General features: G+C 36.0%; 1 pseudogene; it reads right to left on the bottom strand.

Annotated features, from left to right (window-relative positions):
• Positions 1-2337: 2337 nt before the first annotated feature.
• Positions 2338-4474, bottom strand: LOC125829205 (protein NRT1/ PTR FAMILY 1.2-like; annotated as a pseudogene).
• Between the last annotated feature and the right edge of the window lie 9030 nt (positions 4475-13504).

Below are 13504 nucleotides of genomic sequence, written 5' to 3'. Positions count from 1 at the left end.
AATGAGTAGTATTAGTGAAGTTCTTGAGTTCCAAGTATTGAGATCTATCTATGGTTATTGAAAACCTTGCATCGAGTCGTTCACGTTCATAATTCGGCATGAACCATATTTTAAGAAGTCTAACTTTGTTTTAAGACTTAAGTTTTGAGTTCAGTAAAGAGTAAAGTTGAAGTTCATTTCTTCAAAAGTATATGAGGACTATGTATTCCCAAAAGAGTTCAAAATGTTTTTACATTTAAATAAGAACGGAAAACTGAGATTTTCAAAAAAGCCTTTGAGCTACTTTTCATTTAATACTTTCACAATAAGCAAGAGAGGAAACCTTGATTTCCAAGATAGACTTTGAGCTAAGTTTTTGAGCAATTATCTCAAATCACAGACAGAAGTATGTTTTAAACATAAAGAGCTAGTATCATATTTTGGGAGTAGTATTGAGCACCGATATGGGGACGAGCTTGAGTTCAGATAACTCACGTCTCCATAAACCATGTAGCCATCATGGGTAGAAAAGGGTCATACTTTTTAGATGAATCCTTTTTGCATAGACTAGTGGATCCACTTAGTAGGTCAGGTCCTATACCTGTGGCAAGGTATAGGATGCGCTGGCAGCGTGAAGAAGATCGTTGTATCATCACAATAGCTCTTATGTGATAATTGTCGGTTAGAGAAATTTCCACAGCAGTATTTTGTATTTTTATATACATCAGATTATTTGTATTTTTACATACATCTCAGAGTTATATGCATCTTTGCATACACACAGAGTTGGCATCATGTTTTTAAACAACTTTTCTTTATATTGCACATGTTTTAAATTGTTTTATATTGAAATGAGTTCAGTTATGTTGAGTTGAGTTGAGCCAGGTAAGTTCTTCAGTTTCTTTCAGATTCTTTTCAAGCTTATGTTATGCTTTAGAATTCCCCTTACATGCTCGTACATTCCACGTACTGAGCCATTTGGCCTGCATCTTCTCATGATGCAGACACAGGTATTCAGGATCATCAACAGGAGCTTCGTTGATACATCCGAGAGTTCGAGTTAGCTATGGTGAGCATCCTTGCTTCCGGATGATTTCATTTACCTTTCAGTTATATTAGTTGTTAGGATGTCGTGGGTCTTTCCCCGACTTCCATCTTTATAGATAGTCAGTATAGTTGAGAAGTCTATATCATTTATTTTATTAAATGTTTTAAAGACTTAAGTTGCCTATTTTATGGCGAGTGAAATAATTTATTTTATTTGGAATTTTCTTTTGAGTTAAAGCTTTCTATTTAAGTTTCATGAATATTTATTCAGTTTTTAAGGTTTTGCATGCTTAAAGAAAACTAAAAAAAAGAAAAATGGACAAGTAATTAAGCACAATTCCTAAGGTCACATACCTGTCGCATAAAAAGAAAATGCATAAATGCATATATAGTTGGAATCTCCAATTGGGCAGGCATTAATATGAAAAGGTTGACTTTCCAGCTGGGACATCATCCACAGCGTCATCTTCCTTTAGTTTAGGAAGTAGATCGAAGGGGCCCACCCGGTCATCAGGGAGAAAACTACCAGAAGCAGTATTATGATTCCAATGTACTTCCATTACATATTATTAATTAGTATTATGATTCCAATGTACTTCCATTTTTATATTCCAATCAATATAGGAAACAACAAAATTGTCTGTAGGTTATTAGTTTTAAAATTGACAAAATTCTTTTGGCCAGAAAATTTAGCCAGAATAGTAAAATAATATATTTCACACTATTTTATTTTGTCTTTTTGAACATTTTTACCCTTTTAATTTTAATACCTTTTAATTAAAAAATGAAAAAAAGAACAGTTTATTTTAAAATAAAAAATATATTATAGACTTTTAAATTTTCTGGTCATTTAGCATTAATCTTCAAAATTAAGTTTTGAAAAAAGCTGCTATGAGTATGTGTTTTTAAAAAAAAAAGTAAAATACATTAAATAAACTCGCCTCTGCAGCAATTTTATGGGTTTTTTTTATGGAATTCGCTGCTCTAGCAGTTATTTTGTTAAAAAAAATGTTTAACATTTCTCATTGGACGTTGTTAACGGCTGTTAAAATCATAAAGGATCTCTCTCACTCGTAAGCGAATTTTCCATTTTGTTTTTTTTTAAAAAAAAAAAAATGGGTAGCCCTCTATGCATTTTGGAGCAAACAAGTTGTCATTTTGGCTCCAGACTCTAATATATTTTCTTAAAGAGGCATCTTGAATATTCCATAAACTCTTGAAATATTCATAAAAAAATCGAGGTATGACCGGACTCTTCTTGACAATCAAATACTTAGGAATCAAGAAAAGAATAGAATTGTGCCCATATTGTTTATATAATTAGTAATAATTGCATCATTCAAGAATGCAGTACAACATAACATCAAGATTCATGTAAGAGTCTATAATCACATTCTTTATCTTCTGCCACATGAGATAACCTACTGCTCCCATCATTGAGAGATTCATAAAATCGGCAGACGACCAGAAAATATAAGAAGTTGATAAAACTCAAGAAAGAAAGCAACCAAAAAAAGTAATCAATGTGACCCCGATTAATATTGCTCGAAAGCCAGCTTGTTTTACCTCCGGTTGATGAAAGCCAATCCACACCACTCACCAGAATACTTCCAATCAAACTCGACACAACGGTCCCAACAGTGTACATAGATGAAGCGATGCTGGACATGCTTTCAGGAAATAAAGCGTAGAAAAACTCAACCTGTCCAACTGCATGGGTAGCCTCAGCCACTCCAAGTAGTGCATATTGTGGCACGAACCACATAGCAGACATGTTCACTAAAGCATTTGGGTCATCCTCATGCCCTTCCTCTATTGCCCTTTGTCGTCTTATGCTTTCTGTTATTGCTGACAATGCAATAGACATACCAGAGGATATTAAGCCAATCCCCATTCGGGTGATAGGACTTAACCCTCTTGGTTGTCCTGTATATTTTGATAGCAAAGGGACCAAAATACGGTCGTAGAAAGCAATCCAGATTGTTAAAGCAGCAATCATAAACACACTGAATGATGCTGCTGGTACTTCAAAGTGAGGAAAGATGTGTCTATCCATTGTCTTGGTTTGAAGCAAGGAAAATGAAAAGACATTCATATCCACAAAGATCATGAAACAGGTGGACCACATAGGAAGTGCTTTAATAAGAGCCTTCAGTGATTCAACTTGTTCCACACTACAGAGATTCCATTGATTTGAAGCTGATCCATCAGGATTCAAATCTCGTTGAGGATCTTCGATTATGCAAGCTCTACTTAAACACCTATAACATACAATAAAACTTAATTACGATGAACTGCAATATCATAAATCACTGAAAAAAGGAGAAAAGTTTTGTGATTAACAAATCATAAAATCTTAAATTCAATTAATATTGACAATAAAAGTGCCATTATATTGGTGAAAAGATGGAGACACTGACCTGAAGTCCTTTGATGGAGGCAAGACGTCTGATTCAAGTGGCCAACGATAGAATTCATCACAATCACTCAATGGACGACGGGTATTTCTTTTCCTAAAAGCTGCTACAGCTGCTTGAAACAATCCTATGACCAAGTTTTCTGTAGTTTTAGGTTTCACTTTGATATAAAGAGGAGAACCAATTTGGAACATCAAGACAGACAAAAACATGAGGATAGCAGGGACACCAAAGCCAACTTTCCAACCATAATTATCTTGAATATAAACGATAACGGTAACTGCAAGCATAGTTGAAATTCCCGAGCTAACATAGTACCAGTTGAAATAGCTAGCAATACGCCTCTGGTTGTCGGGGTTCTTATTATTTTCCAATTGATCAGCACCAAATATTATAGAACAAGGTCTAACAAAACCAGCTCCAATTGACATAAACCCAAAAGACGAAAACAGAACAGCAAGTTGGATTGGTGTTGTTCCATTACAAACATGTTGGAAGTGAGAGCAGGATACAGACATGAGTAGTGAAATCATAGTTGTGAGCCAAAGAACAATCATTCCCTGTCGAAGAAGGGATCAAATGTCTATTTGTTCAACTTTATATAAATTTAAAATATCAGCAATTAGTTGAAATTGTGAAAATGTGACAAATTACTCACAATAAGAGTTGAGATGGATCCAAAGGCACCAGCTCTAAACCGACCGCAGTAAGAATCAGCAACAATTGCACCAACAATAGCCAATCCATTTGAAAGTGCAGCCCATAGTCCAAGATTACTAGTAGCAGTGGCAGCACTCATGTTATAAAATGTCATCAAATAAATTAGCATATTATTTGTAAACCATATGTTGCTATCATCTCAAATGATTCATTCACTAGAACAAAAACATTAAAAAACAATTAATTAGTACTCAACACATGCGAACAATCTAAACAACAACCAAAAAAAAAGAATTACCAATGATCAAAGGCATAGTTCTAAGACCACCCTTTCTTGGCTTTTCTTCTACTTGTCTAATTTCTGTCCTCATTTTCACTTTCTCTCTGGTTTTCCTCTTCACATTGCTTTTTCCTTTAATATATGACGAAAGATAGATAGATTAAAACGAAAACAGTAGTTCATAGTGTAGAGAATAACAGAAGAAAAATATAATCGGAGAACCCGTCTGCTAGCTCAAGATCGTTAACTAGGATCAGAAGATTCAACTAAAAAAGAGGAAGCTAGAATGGAGGATGTGTATTTAGGATAAAAAAAATGGCATGGAAGAAGACTATTTGATTTGAGTTGTTCTTAGGTTGGGTTAATTACAAATGCCTAATGTCACCCCTATTTATATTTGTATAGGGATGCTTTCAGAAATTATTCTAGATACATCTACAAGAAATATCTAGATATCCTTACCTTCTGATTATCTAGAACATCTAAATATCTAATTATCTAGAACATCTATATTTTTTCTTAAATATAAATATCAAAGATATTTACTCTACAAAATTCTAGAAAGTTCAACTAAATATCTAAGATATATTTTTGTACCTCCAAAAAATCAACATTAATTTTTCACACTCCCCCTTAAAGTTTTTTTTTTTTTGGAAACTACCCCACTGTAACATCCGACAATTTGAAATAGCTTTGAAGATGCTTAGGATTGGAAATTTTCATTTTTATTTGGAAAGAATTTTAAAGTTTTGGAAATTTTGGCTAAGTATGGAAAATGTGAATTTTTGGCCAACTTTGAACAGCCATAAATTCTAGCTCAGGATGAGTTAGGTGGAATTCCAGTTATGGTTGCAAAGTTCGTGGAATGATCTTTCTAACGCCACCGAGTTTGCTCAATTCCGAGTCCGTATGAGCGAGTTATGGCCATTGAAAGTTGGGCAGTTTGCAAGGAATCCGTCCGGGAATCATTAAGGGCATTTTGGTCTTTTCCCTAGCCTTTTATTTTGGTTATATAAATGTGTTAGGCTGATCATTTTGATCAGTTTTACCATTTTAAAAGAAGTGAGAGTGAGGGTTTTGAGAGAAGAAGAAGAGAAGAAGAAGAGAAGAAGAGAAGAAGAGGAGATCAAGCAAGGAGATCATCGTGGATTTTCGTCGGGGGTGATCCCTATCAAGGTATGTGAGCTTTTAGTGTTGGGTGATTCTTTCCCCCACATGCCAAACTCGTTTTATTTTCGAGAAAAGATGGATTGTGTTTGTTGAAGTTGTAAGTTGTTGTGGTTGAAGTTGTTAGTTGTTGAAATTATTGTTGGTATTGTTGTTGGTTGTGATGTTGAGATTCTTGATGATTTGGGACTTGTTTCCGGTTGGGGTTTTGAGTTGAAATCTATTGAATGTTGAGGGATTTCATGTTTCTAAGTGATTGGGGTTGGAACCCTTGAAGTTAGAGAGTTTAGAGTTGGAAAAATGAAGGAGAAAAGTCGGGCTTCTTACATGAAACAAGTCCGTGTCGCGGACTTGTTCCCTCTGTGAACAAAATCTGCTCCGCGTCGCGGACAGGACGCGGACTCCACTGTTTTCAGAATTTATTCTCAAAAATTTTCTTAAGTTTGGTTGTTCCAAATCATTCCTAAATCATTCCTAAACATCATGAGGTCCCTCCAAACACCAATCAAGTCCTTGAATCCATAATTCAATTCAAGTGAAGTTAGTTTCCGATTCAAGTGAAGTCAAGCTTAGAAATTAAGTAATTCCAAGCAAGTCTTTAAAGCTTTTCAAGAGTCTTCATTGAACGTTTTAACTTCATTCTAAGGCTCAAGTTCCAAGTTAAGTATAGAGTTTCAAGTCAAGCAAAGAGTATAGAGTTTCAAGCTAAGTAAAGAGTTTCAAGTTTCAAGCTTAGTAAAGAGTAAAGAGCATATAGTTTCAAGTCGAGTAAAGAGTATCGAGTTTCGAGTTAAGTCAAGAGTCAAGAGTTGAGTTCATTTCTCAAAAAGTAATTAGGGAACTAAGTATTTCCCAAGGAAGTTTATAAGTGTTTTCACATTTAAGTTGAGAGGAAACGGAGATTTCCAAAAGAGTTTTGAGAAGTTTGAGTACTATCTCTTTTAAAAAGAAAAGATGAGTTTTTCAAAAGAGTTTCTAAAATATGATTAGATATAACAAATCGAGTATGTCATCAATGTTTAAACAGTATGGTCTCTAGATATACCATCAATGTTTAAGCAGTATGAATATCCCGAGTCATCAATGATCATATAAAAAAAAATATGGTTTTGAGTTGTTCTTTTTAAAAAGAGTTTTCAAGTGCCTTCGGGCTAAGTTTTGAGTAATTATCTCAACTAAAGAAAGATGTGTTTAAAACACTTATGAGCTAAAGTATTTTTGGGAGTAGTCTTGAGCACCGAGTTGGGGACACAAGTTCATATTAACTCAACTCTCCATAAGAACCATGTAGCCAAACATGGGATTTCTCGGATCATACTTTTTAGATGATCACGAAAGTTAAGCTAGTGGATCCATTAAGCAAAAGTTAAAGTAAGGTCCTATATCGATGGCAAGGTATAGGATGGTCCTTGGGCAACGTGAGGTAAAACGTTGTATCACCACTTACTTTCATAGTGGTGGTTATCGGTTAGAGAAACTCCCACAGCAGTAAAAAGAGCTTGGTTCCTCGATAAGTTCTGCTTAGTATGGATGGGGGTATGGGACTTCATTCATGCATTGCACAAGTAGACTTTGAGAGGAAGCATGGTATTTTCATGATATTATAAATATGATTTTTACGTCATGTTTTAATTGTTTCAAAGGCTTTATATATTGCATGTGTCTCATTGCTTATATTAAGTTCAGTTATTCTTGAGTTGTACAGAGCCAAGGTAAGTTCTCTTTTGTATCCCTTTTCAAGCTTAAGTTGTTTTTAGCGGTCCAGCTCGCATACTCGTACATTCCATGTACTGATGCCAGTTGGCCTGCATCGTTTTATGATGCAGACGCAGGTACCCAGGATCAGCATTCTGCACGCCGTTGATCCAGTGAGCACTCTAGAGTCAGGGGTGAGCCTCATTGCTTCCAGAGGGCTCAGTTATTTTGTTCTCTTAGTTTTGTTTATTAGGGTGTTGCGGGGTCTGTCCCAACATCCATCTAAGTATTTTAGAGGCTTCATAGACAGTCAGTCAGTTAGTTTTGAGTCTCTTATCTATGTATATATGTAAATATTCTATTTTGAGACTCGAGTTGCCTTTTTGGCCAGATATGTATCATTTAAGTTGTTTATGTCTCTGCATAGCATTGAGTTATTCTGTTGAGTAGGTTTCCGCTGAGTTAAGAAAGCCAGGCCAAGGGTTCGCTTGGGGCCAGCAATGGTCTCCGAGTGCCGGTCCCGCCCAGGGTGTAGGCTCGGGGCGTGACACCCACACTTGTCGTGGAGGAGCTCAAACAAAGCTTTGAACCACATCTTGGGGAAAATCTCGACAGTTTCTTCTGGACTCCTCTTGCTTCTTCAAATGATAAAGATTTTCTGTTATCGAATGATCCATGTAAATTATCTCCTTGCGATTTCCTGAACTCCCTCTTTCACTTAGTTTCTCGATAATTATATTATCCATAGAAACACTTTCAATTTCCAGTGAAGTCTCAACACTAACATATGATCCACTGCTATATTATCTTATCATCTCCTCGATAGATTTTTTGGCAGCTTCATAACTTTCAAAAATCATATCGTTTTTTGGCAGCTTCATAACTTTCAGAATTTGCTCTGAGTCATTAATTGACCTTGATATTACAGATGATTGATCATATACTTTTACTTCCAAAACATCTCTCTCAATGCTTTCTTTGTAAAGGTCGTCACTACCACATGTAGTTTCTGATATTGCCTGTTCAAGATTTTCTTCTTTGAGTTCTTCAATAGCAGCTACCATATCACCAATTGGAACATCCCTAAAAATTTCTTGTTTCATGACTACAAAATCAATTCTTGCTTCTTCACATGATTGGCTATATTATATTCTGGATCCTTGATCCAGTCTCTTTCAAGATCGATGGAAATCATGACATCTATTGCTCGATCCTCAGCTACTAAACACTTTCCCCACTCTTTTTCTTCTTCAGCAAATTTTTGATCCATATTGCTCTCCTTGGCTCGGCAATATCTTTTTATGTGTCCTACTTCTCCATAACGATAACATCTGAGAGGCTTCTTACCAGAATAGTTAGAAGATTCTTCCTTCTTTCTAAGCGAGCTTGAAGCATCTGAGGATCGAGAGTGTGACATATCTCTTGATTTTCCTTTGAAGTTTCTCTTGTGGACTAAAGAGCATCTCCTTCTCCATATTTGATAAATAACTAGCCAACTGCTTGGCTAGCAATTCCTGTGACGACAACAAATTTTCAAACTCCTCCAAAGATGGTTGTTGAGCCCGTCCTTGAATCGATGTCACAAATAGAATATATTCAGGTTTCAAACTACGAATGATAGTTATTCTCATTCATGCTTTAGTGATAGCCTTTTCCTGATTCAACAAAGATATCTCAGAACATAAGTTCTTAATCTTCAAAAATACTCGACGATAGAAAGATTACTTTGAGTGGTGTTAGCCAATTCATTCTCTAACATCTACAGCCGAGCTTCATTCTTCTTATTGAACAAACGATTGAGGTTCCTCCATATTTCATGAGCTGATTTACACTTTATAATAGGATCGAATAAATTGGAGAAGATTGTCCTCTTCAGAATGAACTCTGCCTTCACATTAATCTGCTTCCACTTCTTTTATGCACTGCTATTTTCCAATCTGTCAGCTGGAGGACTTGTGTTACTCCCATCAACAACATCCCATAGATTAAAATATGCATCAATGCGATTATACCAAGCTCGGAGATTTTGTTTTATCCCATATAAAACATTTTTCAATCTATAAACTGTATGCTCACTTTCATGCATCACTTAACCAAGAGGTTGATCAAAATATACCTGCTCTTGCAACTCTCCGTGCAAAAAGGCTAATTTTACATCAAGTTGATAAATCGGCCAATTGTTTTGAGCTACCAATGCCAACACAATTCGGATGGTATCAAGTCTGACTTTCAGAGCGAGGACCTCTTTGTAATCCACACCATACTCTTGCTTGTATCCTTTTACCACCAAGCACGCCTTGTACTTATCAACTTCACCAGACTCATTGCGTTTGGTTTTATAAATCAATTTAACTCCAATCAACCTTTGGCTTTTGGAAGATCAGTAAGCTCCCAAGTATTGTTTTTTTCAATTGCGGCAATCTCAGGATCCATTGCTTTCTACCAGTTTACATCTTTATAGGCATCCTCAAATCTTACAGGATCAAAACCAGAAAATAAAGTTAAATATGTAGATGAATCTTCATTTCCAGATTGATCATTTCCACTCACCTCATAATCTACCATCTATGTTGGTCTTCTTCAATTTCGTTGAGGTCGGAAGCTAGTGCATTATTGATGTACCAAGGTAGAAGCACCTTCATCGGCTACTGGTTGCTCTTGCTCTTTGTCTCCATCGTCAAGATCCAAAGGAAGTTGTTGGTTGTTTGGCGTTTCTTCCCATGATCAGAAATTATCGTCATCAAACACTACATCACAATTGATAATCACCATCTTGCTGATAGGATTATACTGCTTGTAAGTTCTTAACTCCATGCTAACACCCATGAAAACTCACTTATTTTCTTTATCATTGAGTTATGTCCTTTTCTGATCCGGAACATGAGCAAATGCAATACACTCAAACACTAAGTGTTGAACAACTGGTTGGTGTCCACTCCAAGCTTCTTCGGGTGTCATGTTCTGAATAGCCGAGAATGACTTCTATTCAAAACAAAGACGCTCCAGCAAACTGCTTCAGGCAAAAAAAACTTTTGGAACATGGTTCTTTTGTAAAAGGCTCTGCACAACGTTCTTGATTGACTGATTCTTTCTCTCACATACTCTATTTTGTTGATGAGTATAAGCTATTGTAAGTTGCCATTGTATCCCATGAAAGTAAAAAAATATATAAATCTTTGTGAAAGATACTCCCATCCACGATCAGTACCAAGAATCTTTATGGAACATCCTGTCTCCTCAACAAGAGCTTTGAAGCTTTTGAAACTGATAAAAGCTTTAGATTTTTTTTTTTTACAGAAAATAAACCTATGTCTTTCGGCCAAAATCATCAATAAAGTTATAAAATAATGTTTTCCTCTATTGAATATTGGATTTAATGGTCACAAATATCTAAATGAACCAACTCTAGCTGTCTTTTAGCTCTCCATGTGTTTTCTTTTGGAAAGCTATCGTGAGATTGATTTCCAATGACATAATCTTCACAAATATTGCAGGAATATAAAAATTAGGAAGATCTATAATCATCTTCTTTTGCTGCAACATTTTCAGTCCTCCAAAATTCAAATATCTATAGTGTCAGAGCCATGCTTAACTATTCAACTTTGTTTAAAAACAAAAATTGGTAGTGCCAATATTTTGCATATCAAGTGGGAAAAGCTTATTTGCAGTCATCTTTAGCTTCAACAATTAGTCCAAGATTAGAATTTCGGATTCTGCAAATTCCATTCTTGATAGACGCCTCGTATCCGGTCTCTTGAAGCTGACCCACACTGATAAGATTTAGCGCAAAGAAACATCAGAGATAATCTGCATAAATGAAGACTTTATTTGGAGTTTCACCTTCCATTTCCCTTTGACAGCAATGCAGAAATTATCTCCAAACTTGATTGTTGTGCGAAAAGATTCATCTAGTCCATAAAATACAGATTTTTTTCCAGACAAATGGTTGCTACAGCCCATATCTAAATACCATACACTTTTGTGGTATTCTTCCAAGGATTGTTCACCATTAACAAAGAGACCTCTTCATCCTCAGTTACATATGCAAAATTAGAGTTCTCTCCATGTACATTTTTCAGATTTGTACGACATTTAGAATGGTAACGACCATACCTGTGACATCTATAACACTAGATATGAGACTTATCTACAAACCTTGACATCCCATTGGATGAGTGTCGTTGATCACGATTATGCTGACCATTCTTTTGGTGATTTCCCTCTTCAGTTCTCTTTGAGTTTCTTTCCTTCCACTTGCTCCTTCGGCGCTCATAATCTTTAGAGGTTGTGGTTACTTGTAATTTTTGCTCTTCTACATGATGTTTAACAATCTTCTACCCATGAACCATAAAAGAAATTTGTAGTTCATCAAGTGAAAGAGTGTCCAGAACTTTTGACTCTTCAATGGAGTAGATAACAAAATTGAATTTTGGCAACATAGAACGCATGATCTTCTCAACAATGATGACGTCTTCAAGCCTCTCTCTCAATGAATCCCCATCTTGTTGGCAATTGTCATAGTGCGTGAGAAGTACATTGGCACCGACTCTCCCGACTTTATACACTGCTTCATACTCAAGGTCTCAAACTCACCTCGTAGAGTTTGAAGTTGTGCTCGCTTTGCCTTTGCATTTCCCTGGTACTTCTTCTTCATGAGATCTCAAATTCGCTTTGACATATCCTTGCAAAAAATTGTTTCTAATATTGAATGATCAATGGCTTGAAAAATATAATTTTTCGCCTTCAAATCTTTCAACTTCAGTGCTTCAAGATCTGTCTATAGAGCATTTCTTTGAACAACACTAGCCGCATGTTCTTGGAATCCACCGTTGTAACGATCCGTCAAACGACTAGGTGAAACTAGAGCCTAACTAGTGTGTGTTTGAGTTGTTGTGGGGTTTCATGTGGTGAATGTTGTCCCGAGCTTAGGTTGAAAGGTTTAGGGGTTAAACGTCAAGGTACGACTCCCCAAGTACCACCCAATGGGTTCTTGAGGAGGACCCTAAGCCTAAACCCCAAGACCCCAAGAAAATCAAAAATCTTGAAATTTGGGATGACTTACGAATGGGGACCTACGCCTCGTAGGTCCATCCACGCCCCGTGGATGGCCTCTGTAGGTCAAGGCCCTAGAGGGTGACCCCCAGACCCAAACCACAGATCAACAGGATGGGGCGTCACCCCACCTATGGTCCATAGGTAAGGGGTCGTAGGTCACACCTGCTTGCTATCCATTTTCGGCCAAGTTGAGGGGTGGTATGGTAAATTCCTAATTAAGTTATTTTAGTTGGGGGATGATTATAATGGGTTTATTAAGATATTTTAAGGGTTTTTAAAGTATTAAAACACATTTACAACTCATTATTTCAAAACCCAAAAATACAAACCTCCCCTTTCCTTTCAAAAGTTCTCTCTCTAGAAACCTCCATTTGAGGTGAAAGATTCAAGCTCTCAAGGTCAAGTCTTCATCTTTTTCAAGGCATTTTCGTGGAGTTCGTCCATAGAAGGTATGGTAGTCTTTATCCTTGACTTAGTTTCTTTCAAGGAGCCAATTTCAAAAGTGATTTCAAATTTCCAAAGTTCCCCAAAACCCTAAGTTTTCAATCTATGCATGGGTTCCATTCCAAATGATTTCAAAAGGCATTTATGTTATGAATCATGGATTAATTGATGATTGAATGGTGAATTATGATGATTTTCCCCTTGAACCCATGTTTTCCCCTAAATTCATAAGTTGTGATTTGTGATTGGGAATTGATTGATCATGAAAGTATGTTGAATTGTTAATGTTTATATTGATATAGATTGTTGAAATTATGTTATTACTCATGCCTAGTTGTAGTATTTTAAGGTGTGTGGGTGAATGTGATCCTTGGTCTTGAAAAGTAAGGTATGAAGGTTATTGTTTGATTATGATGTGAAGGATATGCATGTGAATTCAATGATAATATGATGATCATGATTAGAATGTAATAGTGTTGTTGTTGATAGCATATTCTCAATTAACACTCATGAATGATGATGATAGAATGTGAAGGATTTTCTTCTATGTAATATATATCTTGAATTGGTAGGCTTAGGCATTCTTTTCTTGTATAAATAAAAGTAACATGGATTGATGTATCTTGAATTGGTAGGCTTAAGGCATCCTTTTCTTGTATTGATGAATGTGACCTTAAATGTTATATCTTGAATTGGTTGGCTTAGGCATCATCTTCTTGACTAATGAATGTAGTTTGACTTATTGAACATGAATAGGTAG

The sequence above is a fragment of the Solanum verrucosum genome, unplaced genomic scaffold, assembly GCF_900185275.1.
Source record: "Solanum verrucosum unplaced genomic scaffold, falcon-dt-bn FXZP01000264.1, whole genome shotgun sequence".
Lineage (NCBI taxonomy): Eukaryota > Viridiplantae > Streptophyta > Magnoliopsida > Solanales > Solanaceae > Solanum > Solanum verrucosum.
Note: the sequence above shows the minus strand (reverse complement) of the source record. Positions and strands in the feature narration are given on the sequence as shown.